Source organism: Protopterus annectens, chromosome 9.part0 (assembly GCF_019279795.1).
Source record: "Protopterus annectens isolate FY-2018-M chromosome 9.part0, PAN1.0, whole genome shotgun sequence".
NCBI lineage: Eukaryota > Metazoa > Chordata > Ceratodontiformes > Protopteridae > Protopterus > Protopterus annectens.
In genome coordinates this window covers 634,906,541-634,931,736 of record NC_056743.1, presented here as the reverse complement: position 1 = coordinate 634,931,736, position 25,196 = coordinate 634,906,541, and the positions used below count along the sequence as shown (strand labels likewise).

General features: G+C 41.9%; 1 protein-coding gene across 6 annotated transcripts in view; it reads right to left on the bottom strand.

Annotated features, from left to right (window-relative positions):
• Window positions 1-24,561, bottom strand: part of LOC122811393 — a 126,773-nt gene extending 102,212 nt beyond the window's left edge. The window contains exons 1-2 of one of the 6 annotated variants that reach the window (XM_044083208.1): window positions 24,461-24,561; window positions 21,656-21,741 (exon numbers count right to left, since the gene is read on the bottom strand). The gene's annotated coding sequence lies outside the window, so the exon portion shown is untranslated. Of the gene's footprint in view, window positions 1-21,655; window positions 22,270-24,460 lie in introns of those variants that run through there. The other 5 variants (XM_044083209.1, XM_044083213.1, XM_044083207.1 and 2 more) reach the window with 5 other exon arrangements.
• Between the last annotated feature and the right edge of the window lie 635 nt (window positions 24,562-25,196).

Below are 25,196 nucleotides of genomic sequence, written 5' to 3'. Positions count from 1 at the left end.
TGCTAGAGTGATAACTTGTAGTGCTGTAAAAAATTATGAGAAGATAGACTAGACTTAGTTGGGTGATAGTCATAGTTATAAAGTTTAAGTTGCTTCTAGGTGGGGGGTCTGAATAGGAATTATAAGACTGCACTATATGTGAATGAGCTAAAAAATGCCTAGTGGGAGTGAGTGATTGGGAGTATTTTGTGTGGAGCAAGTTGGTGTGGTATAATGTGATATGACTTGAGGAGTTGTGATTGGTGGAGGTGATGTGAGGGTGAGCTGTGGGTGTGGCTGTGATTACTATACATGTAAAGGTAGTGGGGGTGGGAGGAAATAGGGGGCAGGGCAGGGGAGCAGAGAAAGCCCGAGCGTTAGCGAGGGCGAACCGAGCGGGGCAGAGCCAACCAAGACAGGATAAAAAAGTAAGTATCATTTTACAAATCTGAACACTTTAAACAAATTCCTGAGGTCTAATGGCTTACCAGCAAGCAAAATGTAATTGCTGAAGAGCACTCGTGTCCTTGTGGGAGACTAGAAACTTAAAGATGGCTCCATGCTCAGCAGGATTCTAATATAGACTTTGTATTGGGGGAGGGAGATAGCACAAGGGGTGTAAACCAGGTGGAATGCAAAGAAACCAGAGAGGCAATCAGTGGAAATCAGTGAAGGCCTCAGAGGGGGTAAGTAATAATTCAAAATACCTGTAAAGTGAAGGAGAGAAGAGACAGCAAAGTTTATTAAGGTTGGGAGGGTGTCTTCACATTCACTTGCGGATTAGTAGCCAGTTTGTGCACAGATTAGAGTAGGGAGATACATTAGCAATGAAGGGGAATGTATAGAGATGCAAATAAACAGGTGAGCCTCCAAGTGATACAAACTAAGGCAGAAAGCACTGAGAGGGCTGCTTGATGGTTAATTTAGTCACAGGGATGTGAATTAAATGTATACTGTCTATTGGACAGTTAGGATTACTACACTAGCAGAGGCGATGACACAAGGCTACAACAGTCAGTTTTATTAGCAAGCTGAGAACTACTAAGAAATACTGCTAATGTAATAGCTTCACTCTCATAAAACATACAAGTAGAATGCCTGGGTGGACTGACCCTGCTCTCGAGGCTCAAAATGTATATCCTTGTTTAGTTTGCAGTACTGATTCCTTCTTACACTGTATGGGTGGAGTGGTAGCCGCAGACTGCAGATTTGCTAGAGTGTGCTCGGCAAGCAGAATGTAATTGCTGAAGAGCAGTTGTGTCCTCGTGGGAGACTAGAAACTTAAAGACTGTATAACGTATTAGTCTGGGAGCACAGTGCAGTGTAGTACATGTACTATACTCGTACACTGTACACCAGTCAATATAAATACTACTATCGGACATGCATTGCAATTATTCTGGGATTATAGTACAGTGCAGCACACACACTGACTACTGTACTCATAGGAGGTTACTAGGCTATTAGTCCTAGGGCCTTTATAAGCCTAGTCATGTTATACCCTTGTTCCCTTACTGACCAAGTTGTATAGTCTATATTTGCAGTGCTAGTCTATAATCAGCACCGACTGCCCTTATCTAAGAGTGATATAGCGACACCCCCAGGGTAAATTTATGGTCTTCCATCCAGTTGCCCAAGTTACACTTAAATAGGGTCATTGAGGAGCTCTGTCTTACATGCATTGGAGTTTGTTCCAGAGGAGTGGCAATTTCTGTGAGACATATCCATCTCTCCAGCATGTCCTGTTAATGTCACAGGCTAGGTTAAAATCCCTAGAGTGAGTGTGTCTTGTCCTATTTGACTTGTGGATGTGCAGCTTTTCCATTAGGGCAAGGTCCGAAACTGCTCTGTAGGCTAGGCACATGTCAGCTCTCAGCAGCCTGAGAGATACAGAGTACAGTGACAGGGCCTTCAGTCTGTCCAGTTTTCTTGGTGAGAAACCTCTAAGGTCTCCTCAGCTGTTGAAGAAGGTGTCTAGTGAGGTACATACTGAAAGGAGTATTGTACTTAGTAGTGGGGATGAGTACAGGGGGAGTTATACCATCCTTAGCTCTGGATGTGATGCCCTTACTTGGGATGTGCAACATAGAAGGCCTTCCTTCCCACTGTGGACACATGGTGATCAAAGTTAAGGTTATCAACCTGTGTTCCCAAATTTCTCACCACAGGGTGAGAACTAAGGGGGGTACTCAATAATGTAATTTGCAGGGACTTCCCCTTGGCCGAATTGGATGATACAATGTATTAAGTCCATGGCTTTGGCACCAATTACTTGTTTGTGGGGGAATCAATGATTGCACCCAGTTTGTAGTCATCAGCAAACTTGGTAAGCCACTGGCCATCTATTTTCACCTGGACTTCAGAGAAATATATTCCAAAAAACAGGGGGCCTAGCATAGATCCTTGTGGTACACCACTTATAACTGGTCTGCTGTTAGGAGGTGGAATCCCCAACTCTGACTGTATGTGTTCTGTCATTGAGCCAGCTGGCTACCAGTCTTGTGACAATGTTAGGGTTGCCAACTTTTCATGTCAAAAATTCTGGACATATACGTGAAAGCAAAATGCATGTAATTTTGGTAACCCCTGTCCCCTCCCACACAGCCATTTCAGTGTTCCATTACTTGGTATTGCTCCATTTCTTCCCAGTTGTCATAAACACTGTTCAAAACTCTCAGCATGCATACTGTTTTCTGCTTTACTTCTACAATAGTTACAGACATTTGGATTTAATTAAAAAACTTTTATTTCAAATTTTATAGCAGAAACACAGACATTTGCTAAACAAAGCAGTACAGTCTTATAATGAAAACAGAGCTAGCATTAAAACTTCTGTGCCTTTGTAACTCACATTCACTGAAATAGCATTGAAACCCACATTCAAAGAAAATGCATCTGAGCAATGGTGGATTAATTTTACCTTTGGGCTGTTTTCAAATGATAGGTGCCATCGCATACATTTTTAGGACCAAGCAAAAGTTTCGATTCACCTTCCTGATTGTATTAAATCATAATATATAATAATTATATCCCTTGCATAATACAGCACCACTTGTTAGAGGCATGTATTAAGTTTAGTTTTGAACATTTTTCCAGTAAGCAGTGAAATAAAACTTATGAACCAATAATGACAAAACTGCCCAATTCAGAACATTTCAACCATAAAAGGCCATTCAAATTTGTCATTACAATCCATCAATTTCAGTCAATAGGCACAGTCTCTGCAGAAGTAAAAGTTATCCGAATAATTCCACATTAAAGAGATCTGTAACAAATGAAAATGTTGCTGCTATATCTCAGTGTTTCATCTACAAATTCAGTGCCTGCTGCCCTTGAAGAATAAATTGCCTATGTTACATAAAAAAATGGTAAATTGGAATTATTGCAATAGAGAATGGATGGTAAACTGAAAACAGGTTCATAGTTGCTAGGCATTTCATCCAAAGGACACACTCAGGACTGAAGCACCCCACATCTTTAAAATACAACACAGTATCAGCAATCTACCCACATGCTGTGGAATACTACTTCCCTACAAGATTTTAAATCAGCCCAAGACATGCAACACCCAAAACTGCATAAAGCTGGTTTACTACACTTTCAGTTGCCTATGCACCTCAAAGTTACTAGATGTTTACAAGCCTACAGTTAGTTTAACTATATTCTTTACAATTTGGTACAGCCTATGTCATGCAGTCAGAAAAGTACAGGTACGCTGAATAGCCTGTTTAGACTTTACTGTTCCACTGTCAATATATTATGTATTATACTAGCATGCTGTTGGCCCAGGATAAACTTGCTTAAATCACTGCCTAAAATCTGTAATCCGCATTATTAAAACAAAGAGAACATAACTTGCTTCCTATATAACCATTTGTTTTGGCTGCTGCTATATGACAAATGAAGCAACAATATTTTTTAAAAACATTATGATGCCAAAATGGTTACCAAATAAATCCAAGTTTCTTCTGGAATGTTACTATTCTGTAATACAGTACAATACACAAGAGAATGAACATACAGGCATACAGAGAAAAATATTTTTTGCATTAAAGCTGCAGACTTAAAGAAGTAAAAATGTTTACAGAGCAAAAAAAACCAAAATGTGTTTTCCTGTTACATATCCATTTGTGGTCAGTCAGGTGAACAGTTCAGATGTTTTCAAGAATTCAAATTCCGCGCACATGGGAGACAAAGACATAATCTGTCAAACAGACGCAGAAGACAGTTTTCGTCTTCTGCTTCTGTGCGACCAGAAGCAAAGGGTGTTTTTGAAGAAGAACGTCCTTAAAAAAAGAAAAACTAGAAAATTAATCTTGATGTGTTTTTTTTCTGGACAATATGCTGTCCGGTCCACTTTCTGGACAGTGTCCCTTAATTCTGGACAGTCCAGAAGAATTCTGGATGTTTAGCAACACTAAGTGACATATGGTAATTCCCAGCTAGGTGACTTTTTCAATGAAGCCTGAAGGAGAATTGTGTCAAGAGCCTTGGCTAAGTCAAGATAGGCTGTATGTACTGTTTTGCCTTCATTCAGGACTTTGGTGACATTTTCAAAGAAGTCCACCAGGTTTAATAAGCATGATCAACACTTAACGAAGCCAAATTGGGTTGGGTCAACAGTTTGAAGGTCACCTAAGTCTTTGTTAATAAGGTCCATGATGATTCTCTCCATGGCCTTGCAGATAATGCTGGTTAGGAGTATGGGTCTATAGTTCACAGGGTCAGTTGATGGGCTCCCTTTGTGCAAAGGAATTACTGTTGCTGTTTTCCACTCTACTGGAACAAAGACAGTACTTAGACTATGGTTGAAGAGAGTGCCAAGTGGTTCCACTAGGTCCTGTTTTAGACCATGTAGTAGGCAGTCTGGGGCGTTATCTGATAGAGGCTGCGTTCTTGGCCATGGAGAGTGTGGTTATGACCTGCTCTGTGTAAACACTAGGTAGAGAAGTGGTGAATGACAGGTATGCTTTGGATTATGTCTGGTGGAAACGGGGTAAAATTTGTACCAAGTCTGTCTGCTAGCAGGTTGGGGATGTCCTCAGGATCATTATGAGTGGTACCATCCACTACTAGCTTGGCACAAAGCCGGTAGTTCTCTTTCTAGATTTTCGACACAGCTAAAGAATGCCCGATGATTATCCTTAGCTAGTGATGCTAGCGTAGCTTCACAATTGGCTTTACACGACTTTGCAAGGTATCTAATTTGCTTGTTCAAGCTGTGAGGGTGTCCTTCTGCTGAGTCAGCTCCCTCTTGTTCTTGGACATTAGTTTCTACCTCTTTGTTGTATAACTTATTTTTGCTTGATGTCAACCAAGGTGGCTTGTTTTTTTTTGTGAGGACCTTGTTTTTTCCATTCAGGTAGAGCAGAGTATATACATTTGTATAGGTGCTCAAACAGGGGATTTGCGTACACCTCTATATAAGAGTCATTGTTGACAGTGGTAGCAGGGAGGTTGAAACTATTTATACTATTGGTTAGGAGACTATAGTTTGCTTTTGAGGAATTTGTCATCCTTTTTGCTCTTTGGAGGAGGGGGGGGGTCAGGTTTGAATGAGACTGATTTATGATCAGATTTACACCAACCAGGGAGGGCAACACAGGGGGTAGTGCAGAGACCCCCTATGTTGCTGAGTGCTAAGTCTAAGGCATTCAAAGGCCTTTGTGAGGGTGCAGACTATCAGTTCCAGAGCATTTGAATTAACGAAGTCCAGGAACCTTAGGGCAAGCACGTTTGTGCTCATTTATGACTCCCAATCGATGGAAGGATAGTTGAAAAATCACCCATGACCAAGGTGTTTGGCTCTATAGTGAGCAACTCAAGTAGGTCCAGGTAGACAGAGTGGTTCTCATGGTTCATTGTGGGGGACCTACAGCCAACAATGATATGGAAGGGGGTTTTACCTACAGTTAGTTGGACTTGGAGTAGCTGTAGGGAGTTGTACTGTTTGACGAGTCTTGAATTGTATTTGTCTTTATTGAAGATGGATACACCTCCACCTTTGGTTCTTTCACGCTCGCTTTGAGGTCTAAACTTGTGGAAGACCATTGCAGCCTTGCTTGGCTGGGGTGCTCTCTGCAGCCTTGAACTATGTCTCTGTGACTGCACAGACATCGGCATCTTCCAAGGTAAGGAGTGCTTCCAGTGAGTGCAGTTTCTGATTTAAAGTCCTAGCATTAAGCAGCATAACCTTGAGTTTTTCTCTAGTGGATTTTTTACGTCAGGAACTTTGTTGTTATGACATTGCCTAAAAAGGCACTATGGGTGAGGAAAGTACCTTTGCCAGTAACCGAAAGCCAAGAGAAGACCATCTCTGGCAAAGCAGCATAGTCCATCAACCATACCCTCCCAGGCTGACAGATACTGGATCCCCCTGGATTGACACCACAAGCCAAGCCAATTCCTGAAGTCAATCATTATTTTATTTATACTGAGGCAACATCCTGGTTAAAGGTAGAATGCTGCTTATGGCTAGCGACATACCTACTGGGACACAATCTATGAGCTCAGTCATGTCTCTCTTCATATAGTCCAGTGAGGTACGTCTCAAGTCATGTACTCCAGCATGGACTATGATAGTGTTATTGATACACTGTACAATATAGTTCACACACTACATTACAACTTCCAGTATTACACATATTTCTACATACAGTTGTTTATGTCCATAGCATTTATGAGTGTGTACTGCATTGTACTCTTCTCCCACAACTATACATTATAATGTGTGTGTACTGTAGTGTACTGCATTCTCATACTAACACAACAGTATACACACTGCTGTGAACTATACTCCCAGCTGCATATACTATATACCAGTGGGTGTACTGCAGTGTATTGCACTTCCAGACTAATACACTACAAACCAGTCACAGTGTGGGTATTGCTCTGTACTACACTCCCACATTGACACACTGTGCACCAGTCATTGCATATACTGGAATGTACTATACACCCAGACTGACAAACGATACGCTAGTCATGGTGTGTATTGCACTGTCTACCCAGACTGGATGCTAGCCAATGCATGTACCACACTGTCCACCCAGACTGTATGCTAGCCATTGTGCGTACCGCACTGTACTGTCCACCCAGACAGTCACATTGCATGCTAGCCATTAGATGTACTGCACTGTACTGTTCACCCAGACTGACACACTGTACACTAGTCTATAGATGTACTGCACTGTTTAGTCTATAGATGTACTACACTGTTAAGTGTTAGTTGCCACTTTACAGGCATATTATGCTAAAGAATAGTCTAAACATCATTAATGAACTTCAAGAGGTTACTCATAATGGTTACTAGCATTTTAAAATGCAGCATTTCAGTTTGAGGGGATTCAAATATTATAAGTTTTCTATTTTACTGAACAGACATTTGAATTTTGTTGCCATATGGGTTTAGATGTCAGATATATATGTATCCAAATATTTGTAAAATGTGTTAGCAATTTCTTTAGTAGCCTGAGTATACTGAACTTCATATTTGTTATTTGTACATGCATGACATCTGACACATAGTTTACGACCTGTGCAGGACATTATACAATTCATATAATAAAACTTTATGACTGTTATTTCTGTTCCCCTGTGATATTGTGTTCTGAATTTGGTCTTTGACCCAAGAAATGCTTAAAATTGGTCTTTTCTGGATTAGCACACTTTCCACATAAAAAAACAAAAACAGGACTCATTAGTAATCTTTGTATTATTCCATTTCTAGTAAAATTAACATTTTACAATTTATGAAATTTTCTGATACAAAACATTACTTGTCTCTTCTTCTCACCAGCTGCCTAACCTCCATTCTCTGGACCAGCTCATTAGCAGATTGTGACGCCAAGCTGGTAGCGGGTTGACGCCACTCTGTAAAACTATGCTTTTGCCAAATATGGGTGTGCTGATCATAAATACTGCTTTGGGCCAAGGATGGTACAAGCATCGTTACACAATAACTGCAAACAAAAGAGCACCACAAAAGTCTGTATATATAAACTAAGAAGGCAGCCACAAGACGCTCACTTTCCATTGTTATGTGCAGTTCTAGATGCAGCTGTTTAGTATACAGTACTATTGTCCCATGTTCAACAGTTTATGTACACTGCATTACAGCTCTGTATATGATGGGTTAGGTACACTAATAAAGAAAGAATTTACCAGTGGTCACCCACGGCATCTGTAATACGTGCCTTAGCAGACACCGATTACATTGTACAAAGAATCAATGAAAAACCGCAATGAATACAAGCTCTGTCGGGTACTTTTCAAAGAAGTCTATACTTTAGGCAGAATGCTGTTTCAGAACTTAAGAAGATATGTAGAAGAGAAAGTCATCATCTACAGCAGCTTTGCTTTTAAGCTAGTTGTAATTGTTACAACTGAATGGATGGTCACTGAAGAAACAGAAAGAGACAGAGAACATGCATTTTATAATATAATTTGTAGAGTTGTGCTATAAAATTCAAAATATTTCCCTTCAGGAAGAGGAAGAAAACCTAGATTTTTAAAATGAAGGTGGTAATGGATGTTTTAAGAGTTTTGCAGTATGACTGCATAGAGGGTATTAACAATTTAACTGAAGGAGAGAACCATTTAACTATTGTATCTCTAACCTCATAAATATACACAGCCTCCATCACATAAACAGATTGCACAACTTTCTGTTGTTAAGAATACTTGCTGCACTGCTGTTACTGCTACATTCAAATATTTGATACATTTCAAACGCATATGAAGTATTTATATTACTGCCCCCCACTTTCTGCAATTCATCCACCACCATCTGCCATATTCTAACAGTTATTGGTGGCTACTGGCTGGTTTCAGGGTGACAGCTGCCTTTGTTTTCTGGGGACCTTCTTATCTTTCCCCATTTTTACCCCCCCCCCCCCACAAACGCCCAGATTTGTTCTTAAATTTATGCTCACAGCACACTACAAAGATTTGTGTGTGTCTGTGAACTGACTTGCTGGGTTCCTTTTTTCTGGGATTGAAACTTCATGCTTACTTTAAGTACAACAAATCTAACGTATCTATTGAAATAAAAGGGCACCTAGGTAAAAAGAGAAGGTATCCTGAAACAGCAGCAGCCCCTTGTGTGTGTGTGTGTGTGTGTGTGTGTGTGTGTGTGTGTGTGTGTGTGTGTGTGTGTGTGTGTGTGTGTGTGTGTGTGTGTATATTTGAGAACAAAAGCATAGCCGGCTTTAGGCACCAGCAAACTCTGTGGTCACTGGGGGCCCAATCACAGCAAGTTGTTTTTTTCTTGATATTTTGCACAGTCTGTAAACCCAACAAAAGGTACTATAGCACTCTTATTATAACTCTTATTTAGATCTCCTTTGAAATTCAAAGATGACTCTACTGATACTAACAGTGCTTTATCAAGCAACAGGCTTCACAATTTCATTAAATATTTTACCACTGACATATTGCCCCTGACTTGGGTAAACCCACCTGGTGGACATTCTCTCCACAAAAATTAACAACACAGCCAGCTTTAACTGCAATACCTGTGGTTGCAGGGGGGGGGGGAGGCGCTTTAAACATCCTTGACTGTGTGATGGCCCACAAAAGCTGCTGCTGGTTGGGAAAAAACAAGGAGAAAAAAATTATTAATTTTCTGATTAGCTCTTTAACCTGGGCAGGACTGTGATATGACCCTGTTAGGGTAATTCTACAGGCAGGGGAGATCTATGCTTAGCATACAGGGCATTGTCAGACCCCACTCTGATGGGCCTCCTGCATGTTCACAAAAACATCACCAGAATTAATGGAAACAGGTAACCTGTAAGTGACTTATCTCCCAGGCCCCTACTTACACTTAGCAAGGGTATCAGAACTTGTCAGCGATTTGGGATGCATGGCTAGGCTTGAAAAGGCCCTTGTGGTCATTAGCCTAGTAAACACCTACGAACCTATGCTGATAATGAATATGAGCAATGTAAGCACTATAGAGAAAGTACAGTTTTGTACCTACCATAAATGTAGATGTTCGAGGATCTCCATTGCTGCAGTCCTGACTAATGGGTACTCCGCTGCCCTCCATCGGCCCGAATACCAAAGGGCTAGATATGGCGTCGGTCATGGCGCCCGAGACTGACATGGTGTCAGTATAAATGCGCATGACCGACACCATAACTTTAGTCTTTCTTGCCTCAGATGTCAGAATGCAAAAAAAAAACACCACCCAAAAACCCCAATCTAAAAAGAAAAAGGGGGAAGGAGGGAGGGGAAATTGGACTGCAGCAATGGAGATCCTCGAACATCTACATTTATGGTAGGTACAAAACTGTACTATGTTCGCCGCCTCCCATTGCTGCAGTCCTGACTAATGGGTAGAATCCCAGAGCAACGGAAAAACAAAAGGGAGGTCGGACAACTAAATAGCCTGAGGAGCTGCAGACATGCCCTGTAAGACTGCAGTGGCAAACCCAGCCCTAGACTTAGAATAAAGAGGCAAATGATAATGCTTTGTAAAGGTATGTACAGAACTCCAGGTAGCTGCCTCTAGAATGTCTTTAGTAGCTACCCCTCTTGAAAAAGCAGTAGATGTGGCCGTAGCCCTAGTAGAATGAGGCCTGATCCCAACTGGAACTTCTTCACCATGATGAGAATAACAAAAGCAATACAATGGCCAATCCACTTGAAATAGTTTGTTTCGAGACAGCTTTTCCACAGGAAGTCACAGCAAACGAAACAAACAACTGATGAGAACTTCTGAACTCTTTGGTTCTGAACAAATAATATCGTAACTGCCTATGTACATCCAAAGAATGCAAAACTTTTTCCCTTCAGTTTGGGGTTAGCATAAAAAGTAGGCAAATGTATAGACTGGTTCAATGCCACATTAGAAACCACTTTAGGCAGAAAAGTAGGATTAGTACGCAAGGAAACTCTGTCCCTGTGAAAAATCAGAAAAGGTTCCACTGCCATGAGAGCCTGTAATTCAGATACCCTTCTAGCAGAAGTAACAGCCAACAAAAAAGCAGTCTTCCAAGACAACAACTTCAAGTCAGCCGTAGCTGCAGGTTCAAAAGGAGGCAGAGTCAGCTTCTCCAAAACAAAATTAAGATCCCAAGTAGGAGTAGGAGCCCTCCGTGGGGGTCTTATATTCTTTGCCCCTCTAAGAAACTGTTTAAGCAATGGATGTGAAAATAAAGGAGGGTCACAATCATAGTGAGCAGAAATAGCTGCAGCATGCACTTTAATAGAAGAGAAAGACAAACCCTTGTCCAATAACATAGTCAAATATTGCAATGTACAACTCAAATCAGGCAATGTGACATCAAAGCCTTTAGCTGAACTCCAAAGAAAAAATCTCTTCCATGTATCAGCATAAACTTTGAGTACTAGGACGCCTGGCTTCCAAAAGAACATCCAAAACTTGTTGAGGGAGCTGAAGGCCCTCATTCTCTAAAACTGAATGTGCCAGGCTGTCAGGTGTAGGGATCGCACCCTGACATTGAGAAAATGATTGTTTTCTTGAGACAATAAGTGAGGAATCCGTGGTAATGGCCAAGGGGCCCCCTGAATTAAACTCCTCAACAGAGGGTACCAATGCTGACGAGGCCAATCCGTATCTATAAGGATCATGCACGGTTTGTCCCTCCTGACTTTCAACAGGACTTTTGGAAGAAGAGGCAGAGGAGGAAAGGCATACACGTGAAGGTTGCTCCAACTGAAGGATAGTGCATCTATTTTCCAGGCTTTCGGATGAAACAGCCTTGTGCAAAACAGAGGTAGTTGGAAATTCAGAGGAGAAGCGAACAGATCTATGTCTGGAGTTCCCCAAGCCATGGTCAACTGACGAAACACCTGAGGATCCAACTTCCATTTGTGAGGATCCACCATTTGTCTGCTCAGAACATCTGCTAACGAATTTTGTTCCCCTGGCAGAAACTGTGCTGGAAGAGTGATGTGCAGATCCAAAGCAGTTTCCCATAACAGCATTGCTTGTCTGCAAAGAGGGTAAGAATGAGTTCCCCCCTGCTTGTTGATGTACCACATGACAGTTGTGTTGTCTGTTCGAATCAACACTAGTCCCGGGCGAAGCAGATCCTTGAATGCTTTTAAGGCAAATTGAACTGCCAGCATCTCCTTCATATTGATATGCAAGTGAAGCAACTCCGGGGCCAAAGGTCTTGAATCCATTTTCCTTTGAAATGAGCACCCCAGGCTGACTCGAGGCGCCTGTCGTTAATATCTGACTTGCCTCTGGTTGGGTCACAGAGAGTCCCTTGTTTAGGTGACATTCCTGAGCCCACCACACAAATTCCTTCTGGATGCAAGGAAGAATCCGAATGACAGTGTCCAAATCGTGGCTGTGTTGAGTCCAAACGCTTTTGAGATACCATTGTAGCTTCCTCATATGCAGTTTGGCATTGGGAAGTACTAGAATGCAAGATGCCATGAACCCCAAGGCTTGAAGGACTGTCCTTGCAGTCAGCCTGGACAGGACTGATAGCTGTAGGAAGTACTGGTGAAGATTTCTTTGTTTGTCCGGGGTAAGAAATGCCATCTGAGTCGCTGTATTCAGACTCACACCCAGAAAACACATCTCTCGTGAGGGTACTAGACTGGACTTTATTTCATTCACAGAATACCCCAGGCATCTGAAAACTGTCATCACACACTGCAGATGTCGAAGTAGTTCGTGCTTGTCTTGAGCCAGTATCAAACAATCGTCCAGATAAGGATAAATCTGAATTCCCCGTAGTCTGAGAAAAGCTATTACTGGAGCCAGGACTTTCGTGAATACCCTGGGCGCAGTAGACAAGCCAAAGGGCAATGCAGAGAACTGATAATGCAAATTCCCAGTCCGAAACCTCAGGAATTTCCTGCAACTGGGCCTGATAGGAATGTGGAGATAGGCCTCCTTGAGATCCAAAGTCACCATCCAGTGATCCCTGCCCAGCATAGGTAACAGCTGTTGCAGTGTTAACATCTTGAATTTCGGAATTTCTAGAAAGGTGTTTAGAATGGATAAATCCAGAATGGGCCTCCAAGTATTTCCTTTCTTTGGCACTAAGAAAAGACGGGAATAAAACCCTGTGCCCCTTTCCGCAGAAGGAACTTCCTGTATTGCTCCCAACTGGAGCAGAGAAGAAACCTGTGCCTGTGCTTCCAATTTTTGCTGATGAGGCACATCCGGCATACCGTTGAAAGGCGGGAAAGTGTGAAAATAAAATTTGTAGCCTCGAGTTACAATGTCCAACACCCATTTGTCCTGGGTAACCAAATGCCAATTCCCGTTGAAAAGTCCCAGTTTTCCACCCAGAGGAGCTGCCAGCAAAGCAGAGTCCGGCAGCCGAAGACACAGGTCATTGGGTCTGCTTCCGAAAGGACTGATCCTTGCCCCCCCCCCAGCAGAAGGGGTAGAGGAACTGAAAGACCTAGAAGTAACAGGGCCCTGAAAGGAAGCCCTACCTCTACCATGCCTCGACTTGCCTCTAGAATGAAAATCCGAAGAGGGAAAAGACCATCCCTTAGCAGGCCAATTCCTATTGAACTTAGGAGGCTGAACCTGTAAAAATTCCTTAACTGTCTGCATAGATTTAGCTTTTTCCTCCATTTTTTTCAAAACTAATTCCACAGGAGGGCCAAAAGAACATCAGACTGCAAAGGAGCATCCATAATACGAGCTTTAACATGCTCCGACAAGGACTGACCTTTAAGCCAGGCATGTCTGTGAACAACAGAACTAGTAGCAGCCACCCTGGAAGAAGCTTGTAAAGCATCAAAACCACACTGCAGAGAATGCTTCCCAACCTGGTCTGAAGCATGCACTAAATCCTGAAGCTCCTTACAGTCAATACCTTCAGCTAAAGCATCCACTTTACATTTCAATTGACTTAACAAAAAATTCTGATACTTGAGCATATGAAACTGACAATTCAAAGCCCTCATAGCCAAAGTAGAAGAGGTATACAGTTTTTTACCCCACCTATCCAGGGCCCTAGCATCTTTGTCCAGAGGAACTGGATTCTTAACCACAGAGGCCTTAACGCCCTTGGGGCCTTGAGAAATAGTTTCAGGATCAGCTCTAGGGCTCTTAAACAAGTACTTGTGAGCTTCCGGAACCCTGTAGTATCTATCTGGTTTAACAGGGGCAGGAGGCAGAGAATCTGGGTTAAGGGCAGCCTCAGAAAACACATCCTGAACAACAGCCAGTACAGGAGGAATAGCCAAGGGCCTGTGCTGAGGCAAAACAAAAATTCTCTCAGCCTTTTACGAGAATCAGAATAATCCTGGCCCTCCCATTTGAAATGTTCCCTCATGGAATGCAAAGTTTCAGAGAAAGAAAAATCTTCTGGAGGGGACGAGAGGAGAAGCATCCTCAGCTTCGAATCAGAATAGGGAGGAAATCCTGAAGGTCTTCCACAGAGGAATCTGACTCAATGGAAGACTGAACCAAACCCTCCAACTCTGACTCCACCCTGGGCCTCTTCTGAGGGGGAGGCATGGAACCCCTAATTAAAGTAATCAAATCTTCAGCCATCTTCAACATGTGCTTCCTAGGAGCTGGACCCTGGGAAAAGCACCAGGGGCAGATTTAGACTTAGAATGGCCTCTGCCTAGAGAAGGAGGAGGCTTAACCACCCTACGAGGGGAGGGAGCCACAGACAACAGAGGAGCACCCTCAACCTGGCCTAACAAAGGAGAAGCCACCCCCTGTAGTAACAAAGGCTCCCTTGACACTCAGGCACACTGTCAGAAAGAGCCACTGAAGCAGCCAGTGGTTCTACAGGACTGACGTCCGGAGCGGACGCCTCATCCTGCTTGGACCGCAAAGACTTTTCTTTGCGCTTCTTAGAAGAGCCAGTCGTCGGAGAATCCGGCGGCATGTTGTAATTACAACGCTTACCAAACACCAGCCTAGCACAGTCCAACCGACGTTTAATAGTACGCTTATTAAAAGTAGCACAAAAGCGACACCCAACAACGCCGTGCTCAGGCCCTAAACAAGGAATGCAGAGTGAATGGTAATCCCTATGAGGAATCTGTTTCCCACAAGAAATACAGTTATTAACTTTTTCTGACATCCGACAATACTGAGACAAGAAAAAGACAAAAAACAAAATGTCCCCAATGGGGTACTTAGCCCAACTTGGTCTCCGGTCTGAAACTCGAAAACCGACAATTCCAGAATGCCGAACGGCACTTGCAAATTCTGCTTCTGCTCAGGACCATGCGGCAAGAAAGACTAAAGTTATGGTGTCGGTCATGCGCATTTATACTGACACCACGTCAGTCTCTGGCGCCATGACCGACGCCATATCTAGCCCTTTGGTATTCGGGCCGATGGAGGGCAGCGGAGTACCCATTAGTCAGGACTGCAGCAATGGGAGACGACGAACATCAACCCAGAGTGACTGATCTCAGTGCAAACTTTGGATTATAAGAAGAGCTGATGCTTCTGCTCTTCAAGAATAGTTTTCTTTTATGGGAAATGTATAAATGCTGGCAGAACCAGACAATAACTTCTTTGCTTAATAATTCTGGGCAGACCCAAAAATAATAGCAGAATAAAGGCTCACAATCAGAAACAGGTTTTAAATATTTCTCTAATTCACTTAAGTTAGTAGAATAACAACGTCAGCATCAACATGAATTTTTGGACAATAAGAAGTATAAAACTCTGATGTCTGCCACTGAATGATTTACAAGCATCAACATGAATTTTTGGACAATAAGAAGTATAAAAAACTCTGATGTCTGCCACTGAATGATTTACAAGCAAATCAAACTTTTTATGAAGGACAGAGCAAAATTACAAGCAAAATCAGTGAAGGTCTGTGAAATCAGGGACACTGACAGGTATGCATTACTCCTCAATGAGGTAAATAAAATGGACTTATCCCTGCTGCTGTTTGGGACTGCTAAACAACAGTCACTGGTTTGGTGTGGCAGTACCAGTGTTGCACAATGTATTTCTATTTGCTGAAATAAGTACAAAACTAGTATTACTATAGCTCCTGCATGTGCACACGTGGGCGTGTGTGTGTAAAAAAAAATGAAAGATTTTTATCTGTGCACACACCCAATAATGCCATATAGTGAGGAGTGACGAGGCATGTTATACATGTCAGTAGACACTTGAAATACATGACTGTGGCAATTTGAACCTCTGTGTTCATCCCAATCTAACACCAGAGGCATACATAGGCAGTAATTGTCTTTTTTGGGGGGTTAGGGGATAGGCAGTATCCCAGATAGGACCCGTGTATCCTCACAACAACTGGCTTCTTAGTCTATTGTGCGCTACTATTTTGTCAGCTTTGAATATTAAGGTTTGGGCACAACTTATACCTTCCCTGAAAAAAAATGAATACTGAAATTCCTTTCTTACCCATGATTTTTGTTTAGGCCACCATTGGATTAAAAGGTTGGGAAAATCCATCCCAGAACATCTATAAAACCCTACAGCTTCTTCTGCCATGGCTTATGAGTCATTTCCTAAATGTTTATTACTGTGCTGTCTTGGTCAAGGAAGGTGTGTCGAAAGGATGCAAAGAAAACTAAAGCTAAACAGCAATGCAGTGAATTCTTTCCTTAGTCATAACTTCTGTTTAAGCCATCTTTGGATGAAAAGGTATAAAAAGAAAAAAAAATAACTTTAAAAAAACACTTCAGAGCATATTGAAAGTTATGACTTCTTGAAAAACTGAAAGCTAAGGTAAAATGTGCAAAACGGAAAAAAAGGAATGTGCATAGTATTGGGATCCCATGATGGGGGAAGCAGAGGTGTGTGTGCCTGTTGGGGGGGGGGCTGACACAGTAGGCCTAGGGCACCATTTGACCTTAGTCCAGATATGGACATAGAGATGTTGTAATATATCACTGTTGCAACTAAATGCCAGTAACTGGAAACATTCTACTGAGATGGGCCAACATAGTATGGTATACTGGTCGGTTGTAATGTAACAGCATTGTAGCTACAGGTCGGTCTGTATGTAGTACTCCTAAATGTTTGTAGCCTGAACTAAAAGGTTACTCTCCCCTTCAGTTTTTCCCTTGAAACTAGTCTAACTCTCAACCTAAGCACTCAAAAAGCATCTTACAGCCGGAGCACTTGCTCAGACCTAATAGCAAGCATTAATATACCCTGACACTGATTGCCCACCAGGGCAAGGCTCTTTATTCACACCTCACCAACCTAAGTGACTAAGCAGCTCACCCTACTATTCAGGCATGACCAAAAAGCAACTTCAGATGCTCCCTCCAGTCCAGTATCCTGAGGCAATATTACAACTGCCTCATGTACACAGACAAACCTCTCCTCCTACCACAAAACACTAACATATATGAGAGATGCAATTATACAGCCAAACTAGAAGCTAAGCTGTCTCCGCCCAAGACTGGAACAGACAGTCAAGAGGAGAAGGTTAACACTTAAACCACAACTCCAGCCGCACACAGACCTACTAAATCAGCACTGGCAAAAAATACACAATCATACTCGGAGGCTCTAAATAAAAACCTGCAAAAGCAGAGACCTCCAAAGCAGACACCCAAACAACCCGCACTTCCCGTCACAAAACAGACAACACATAAAACACAAAATCAGTGTGCCACACAATCACAGCCCTTAATGCGAAATAACATTCCTAACACACTAGTAATAGGTGACTCTATAGTCAGGCACACTGACGTCCCACTCACTAGGCTGGACAAGCAGAAGGTTACTGCTAGTTGCCTGTCGGGAGCCAGAATCCGCCACATAACACAAGCACTCAGGTCACCCCAGAACAAGTACAAATATGACTCTGTCATTGTTCATGTTGGTGTGAATGACCTGAGACTTACATCCCTGGACTACATGAAAAGAGACATGGAAGAGCTCTCTGATCATGTAGCCCAGGCTGGTATGACCATGACCCTGAGCAGCATCCTGCCCTCACCAAGAATGATACCTCAGTATAAAGAAAAAATGATCAATTTCAACAACTGGCTAAGCATCTGGTGTCATTCAAAGGGGATCCAGTGTCTGTCAGCCTGGGACGACATGCTTGACAAGCCGCATGGCTTCGCAAGAGACGGCTTGCACCTGTCACCCCTAGGCTTTCGAATACTGACCAAGGCTCTTGCTGCCCCCATAGTGCCTTTTTTAGGCAAGGCTCAAAAGTCAGACCCACCTCCGTAAACTGCACAATTAACAAAAAATGAGGGTTATGCTACTCAACGCCAGGAGTTTAAATCTCAAAATGCACATGCTGGAAGCACTCCTCAGTATGGAGAATGCTGACATCTGTGCAATAAATGAAACCTGGTTCAAGGCGCCAGAGAACACCCCAGCACTACCAGGCTACAACTCATACCACATGTTTCGGCCAAAGAACATGGACTGAAACACAAAAGGAGGGAGTGTATCCATATTCATCAAGGATACCTACACCTCCAGGTTAGTGGCGCAGCATGATACCTCTGAGATCATCCATGTGCAACTAACATCAGGCAAATCTGCAATGCAAATTGCGGCCTGCTACAGATCACCCTCCATGACCAGGACCACCACTCCACCTTTCTGGAGATACTGGAAAACATGAAGGTCCTACCAAACACCCTGATATTGAGCGATTTCAATTACCCTACCATTCACTGGGAAAACCACTAGAGTACAAATTCCCAGGCCCAGCGCTTCCTGGAATTCATCAACTCAAATGCCCTGGATCAGTTGGTAAACTCCCCTACCAGAGGTGAAAACATATTGGGCCTGGTCATCACCAACATGGGCGACAGGTGTTCCACACTGGAGGTCAACCCGTCACTGGTTAGATCAGACCATAAACTAAACTAATCACTCTGGATGTCCACACCCTACCACTACCCCCAACTAAGGAAACCACAGTAAAAAACTTTTCTAAAGCAAACTTCACCTTATTTAAGACAGAGGTGGTAAGTTTCACAGCCCCCACGCTAAAGGATAATGCTGCCCAAGATGCAGAAACCTTTACAAATGCACTCTGAGTACCTACAAGGATGTATGGATTGTGCCATCCCTAGCAAAACCAAGACTCACACCTCGAAGAGAAGGAAACCAGTTTGGTGGACCCCTGCAATAAACAGGCTATACAATAGAAAGAGGAAACTAGTTCAGAAAAAAAGCAAATCCCAAGAAGGAAAGGCATCCCTGATCAGTATCAGTAAGAAACTGAGGTCCCTCATGAAATCATCCAAGGCTAACTTCAAAAGAAAAATAGCCAAGGATTCAAAAGATAACCACAAAGCCTTCATTAGCTATGTTAAGAATCTAAGTGGCAACTCGCAGACATGCACTGAACTAGTGCAAAATAGCACAAAATATACTGAGCCTACTGAGATTGCCAACATCCTGGCAGATTCAGTGCAAACTTCACCCCCCTCTCAACTCCAGAAGGGCCCACAACAATACCAGAAAAGTGTAGTGTCCCAAAAATCAGATGCACAGGTGAAAACAGCCCTTTCAAAAGCCAAAGACACAGCGTCAATGGGACCAGATGGTGTCCCAGGCTGGGTCTTGCACGACTACAGAACAAGCTAACCTCCCACCTAAACACACTGTTCAACCTCAGCCTCTCCACAGGCTATGTGCCCATAGAATGGCGCACAGCAACATTTATTCCTCTCCACAAAGGAGGGGCCACAACTGACCCTGGTAACTATAGCCCCATGAGCCTGACTAGCCTGGTCTGCAAGGCTATGGAGTGCATCATCATGGAACTCATTAACAAAGACATTGGGAACTTCCAAGCACTTGACCCAACCTCGTTCGGCTTTGTTAAGGGCAGATCATGCCTACTAAACCTGATTAACTTCTTCAAGACAGTCACAAAGGCCATAGACGAGGGAAAGGTGGTTCACACAGCCTACCTTGACCTTGCCAAGGCTTTTGACACCATTCCCCACTCGGGTACTACAGAAAAACTCACCAGCCTAAACATAAACCCCTACGTCATGAGATGGGTTGCCAACTGGCTTACAGACAGAATTCACGGCAAGAATAGCGGGCTCCAGGTCAGACTCTAAACCAGTCACAAGTAGTGTCCCGCAAGGCTCAGTCTTGGGACCCCTACTGTTCGGCATATACTTCTCAGAAGTACAGGCAAACACAGGAGGATTATGGCTGACCAAGTTCGCCGAGGACTGCAAACTGGGAGCCATAATTGACTCTTCGGCTGACCATGATATCCTCCAAAAGGGCCTTACTGAGACAGACACCTGGTGTCAAAGTCATGGCCTCAAGCTAAATGCCAAAAAATGCATAGTCATCCCATTTGGGAAAAACAAAACACCCACGAATTACCACATAGGTGGCAGCCCCCCTTAATACAGAAGAGGTAATAAGAGATCTGGGGACCCAGGTAGATTCAAAATCCTTCTATGTGGCCCATCTAATTACTAAAGGGTTCACATCTAGAAATAAAGAGGTTATAGTGCCCGTCTACTCGTCACTCATTAGACCCATCATACAGTACAATGCCCCATTTGGAATGTACCTCACAAGAAACTTCCAACAGCTGGAAAGACCACAAAAGTACCTCACCAAGAGGATTACTGGTCTCAAACATATGTCCTGTGCAGCCCACCTGAAAAAACTCTGGCTGTACTCAGTAGCATATTGCTTACTCAGAGATGATCTCTGCCCGACTTACAAAGCCATGTCAAAGTCAGAATTGATGGACATGCTCCACCTAAAGAAATCCGAGTCACTGCGAGCCACATGCTCTAGTGAGCTAAACCTCACCACGACAATAAATAGAACATGCTGGAGGGATAGATTCCGGTCAGAGACTCCTCATTCTTTGGAACAAAACAAAATTCCAAATTACATCAGGCAGAGCCCCTCACTAACACTCTTCAAGAAAAAGCTCGACGAGTGGATGGGTAACAGAAAATACAACCCTGGGATCACTTCATTGCCTCTGCTTGACAGAGGATCAGTTAATTAATCAATGGGGCGGCGAAAGCAGACACACTCTGGCTAGGCTTATAAATGCCCTCGGGCAGATAGCCTAGTACCTACCTATGAACTTAAGAGACAGGGTAATACTTAGACTGGACGTGCCTAGGGGACCCTCAACTTGACATTTTGCTGGGGGCCCCTGAAATACTAACACCGGCCCTGAATAAAAGCATCTTAGAAAAGGAAGAAACTGTGAAAATTATAGATACAGTAAAAAAAAAAAAAAAAAGCAACAAAAATTCTATTCATACCGAATAATTTAAATTACACTACTATGATGTTTGTAAGAAATAAGGTAAATATTCATCTGCAAGTAAACAACTATGCAATAAATTATCATCTGGAAAGGAACCTCCAACTGCCCCTTGTCACATTTACTGCCTTTTTTCCTCAGAAGTGACTACAGTACTAAAAAGCAACACTGCACTCGCTTTTCAAAGCCTTCACAGAACACTTCATCTCTCTAGGAGCCAATCTGCCTTAAAGTCTCCTCTGTCTTTCAACAGGTGCATAAGCCTACGCAGAACTCACAACAGTATGACAGAATTACTAGTTCTTTACTTTACAGCCCAATAACTCCACAGATTCACAGTAATGAAGAAACCAGTTTAAAATAAAACATTACATGCATAAAGACATTCATTTACAGAGGGCAATCTACCTCCACTACCATGCTATATCAGTATCTCTCAAAGCAGTAACAATAAGTTAGAATGAAAATAGACTTACCTTGCAACATGCTGCTCCCAGATGTCGCACACTGTTTTTCTTTATCTCAGACAGAAAGTAGATTTTTTTGGTATTATTCTGTGACACTAGAATACACCAAAAACAAAATGCCTACAGCTTTACCTGGTATTAATATTCCTTATCAGCAATCACCAAAGTTTAGCAAGCATTAGTAAACTTTTCATTTCATTCACCGTGCCTTTATACAGCATGGATTCATACAATTCTTCTCTTCTGTTCAGTCAGTCCACACTACAAAAACAGAACAAAACCGAAAGACCCTACACTTTAGAGCAGAACAAACTGTTTAACTTGATAATGGCTTCTGTACGTAGAAAGCAAATTTCCACTCCTCCTCCTGTTACCTTTACACCCATACAGATTGCTGGAAAGAAAGGAAGCTTTTTTCTACCTTTCTACACCACCTGCAATGCAGCATTCCACATGAGCTTCACTCCAAAAAAGATAACTTATTAAGTAAACTTCTTCAGAACTACCGTGGCAGTCTTAATGGATTTTTATATTTCACAGTTTGCTTTCTTGACAAATGTCTTCGTGGTAACAGCTAACCACCACAAAGGTATGCTGACATAACTTAAACTTTGCTGTGCTGAGTAAACTTAAGTACTCCCCTCCAGGTCTGAGTTGATTGGTAGTGCCTACAAGTATCCCCTTTCAGATTAGTGAGAATGGAATAGTCCTGCTGCAGGTAGAAAGAACAAGACATATATTGTGGTATATTAACAGATGATAAAGTAAGCCTGTAGTAGTGGATCATATTCATGTATAACAGATGATAAGGTAAGCCTGTAGTAATGGATCATATTCATATAATAGTGCAAATACACTTGTAATAATATAAGCTTTTGTTTAATAAATGTACTGCCTATAAATGTAATATAAAGTAGTGAATGTAGTGCTTTATATGTTTTGAAAGGGAAACACTTGCAAAAGAGATGCATTCTGCATTCATTTGTCTTTATTAGACACTAGGTTATCACTGTTTACAAATAGTTTTGTACATTCTGGAGTTAAATGAAACAATTTAAAATTGTGCATTAACAGTATTAATTTATACTGTGCCCCAGACATTTTATGTTGTTTCACTTGCAGATGCAGTTTTTTTGTCTTGTACTGACTCTTCTACTTCCTGTACCCCACCCCCACCTCATTGTTCATACATTTGAATTTGTACCTTAACTTCAGGCACCCTTTATCTGTCCTGTTTTAACACCATCTGGACTTAATTCTGTTTATGGTTTTGACATGTAAGGTTTATGCAGATTTACTTACCTATACTGTCATCCACCTACATGTGTAGTTTAGAGGACACTAGCAACAATATAGTCATGTTCATAGGTAAATAGTAGACTAGTTGCACTTATGGGCTATTTTAAGCCTAGTCAATTTCCTTTCTTCAGGCTCTAACCCTGTACCCCTTGTCTAAGAGGCAAACACCTTAACCATTATGCCAACCTCTAGATGTGACCTCTGCTTTAATATGGAGGTGATTTTAGGTAATGTTTTCTAAATGCAACAAAACGTGAGAATAGTTGGGCAAACATGGGGTTCCAGTTCATGCTTACTTTGAGAAAAAAGCTCGAGAGAGATTACCATAAATCAGACTCCAACACAGGAGAATGGCTGCTTATCTCATGTGCCCTGATCACTATTTTTATAGTATATGGTGGAATAGCTAAGATATTTATTTAAAAAGGAAAGTGCACACACATACTTAAAGAAAAAAGTCTGAGATGAATTTCATGTCAACATGGAAATTATATATTTTATGGGGGGCAAACAATACAAAGACAAAACAGCTCTGTCTTAAGTAGGTTCAAGAAGTAACTGTCTATGGACCATCTTTTATGGTAGCAAGAATGAACCTGCTTTGTAGTGTGGTAACAATGTGTCCCTGCCAAAATCTGATATGTTAACGTCCCCCATCAATGGTACCTCCACCTTCTCTTCAGTCCTAAGGATACCTATGTTTTCTTATCTTTTTCTGCCTCTTTCTTCATGAAGAGACAGATATATAACCTTGTTGATTCTGCATTATCTTGCTTCCAATTTCAGCCACTAATGTGCCCTACAATGCCTCCACTTGTGGCTAACTCATTTGTTCTGGTGCTTTGATGTGAGCTACAGTTCCACCTATGTTATCTACCCAGTCTCTTGTATAAACTGCATACAGTAATATACTTGCATCCTTGCTTTCCTAGACTCTAAGCACTGGTACTTATTGCTGTCTGTTTTTAATTATGTTCATTATTTCTTTTGCCACTGTTCATCATTAATGTGCATATTACCTGAAACTTTTCAACATTTACCACTGCTTATCTCTTGATCTTAGCCCTCCTGTTGAGGTTTATATCTCTAATTAACCGAATGTCTTGTGGAGAGAAGCCAAGATCGCCTTAATGCATTTCTGTGCCTTGGTCAAGGAATACTTACACCTGCCACTTAGGATCACGGTTCACCTCCCAGACAGACCCAGACCACAAGCCAGTATAGGTCTGTATCCCTCAAAGTAGATTCCCAGAGTCCCGTGACCCTAAAGCTCTGAGTGTTGCATTGGTATTATGACCTCAGAATATGCAAACAAAATGTATAATTAACTTATACACACAAATTTCACTTGTGTGAAATGGCTTTGGAGCCTGTAGGACTGAAACACTTAAGGCCGTATTACCCTTAGTACAGATCTGTATTTTTTTCTTAATATTAAATCAGTATGCTATAAATACAAATGATCATTTCAAGTGTCTTGCAGCACAATTTAACTTCAAAGTTATATATATTTACCTTTTCAGAAAATGCTGTGCACCTTATAATCCTCTCTCTCCTTTTCCTTCCTCCTCCTGTAAATGTTTTTCTTACATCAAGGATTTTGTTCAGCTTCTTACATCTCATTATATTCTTTCAGTGATTACTACTGAGAAGCTCTTTCCAATTTAAAGGCACAGGCTGCAGTAGCCTGATTGTTTGCACAGCTGTTTGCTTTACTTATCAAGGACAGATGGTAGTTTTACATTAAGTACCTGAAGTTAATTTAAGCCATGTTTGTGCACTTCATTCTGACCATAAGTCCTATTATGAAAATAAAATGCCTCATATTTTATCACTTTGTTTACAACCTGAACAAAATTGTGTTCCACGTGAAAGGTATTCTATTAAATGTACAACTGTAGAGTGCACTCTCTTTACCACCTAGAATTCTTGTTCCTAGATGGAATCACAGCTTCACACTTTTCATGGTGATTTGTAATTCAACATTCCTTACAGAAGATAACCTTTATTAACCAAAGTCTTTTCTGAATAAGAAATGAATATCACTGTACATTCCACAATGAGATCTACACCTCTTAAAATTCCTACATGGTGAAAACTGTTCATCTTAGAAAGAATCCTCTCTGGAGAATAGTGTTTGTTGTACTTCCAGTTACTCTCACCAGGAATCAAGGTCCATCAGTAATTCTTGAAGCAAGAATCTGTATTCTGCAATAAACACTTCCTAGTTCATTTTTAAAAGCAGGCAGCC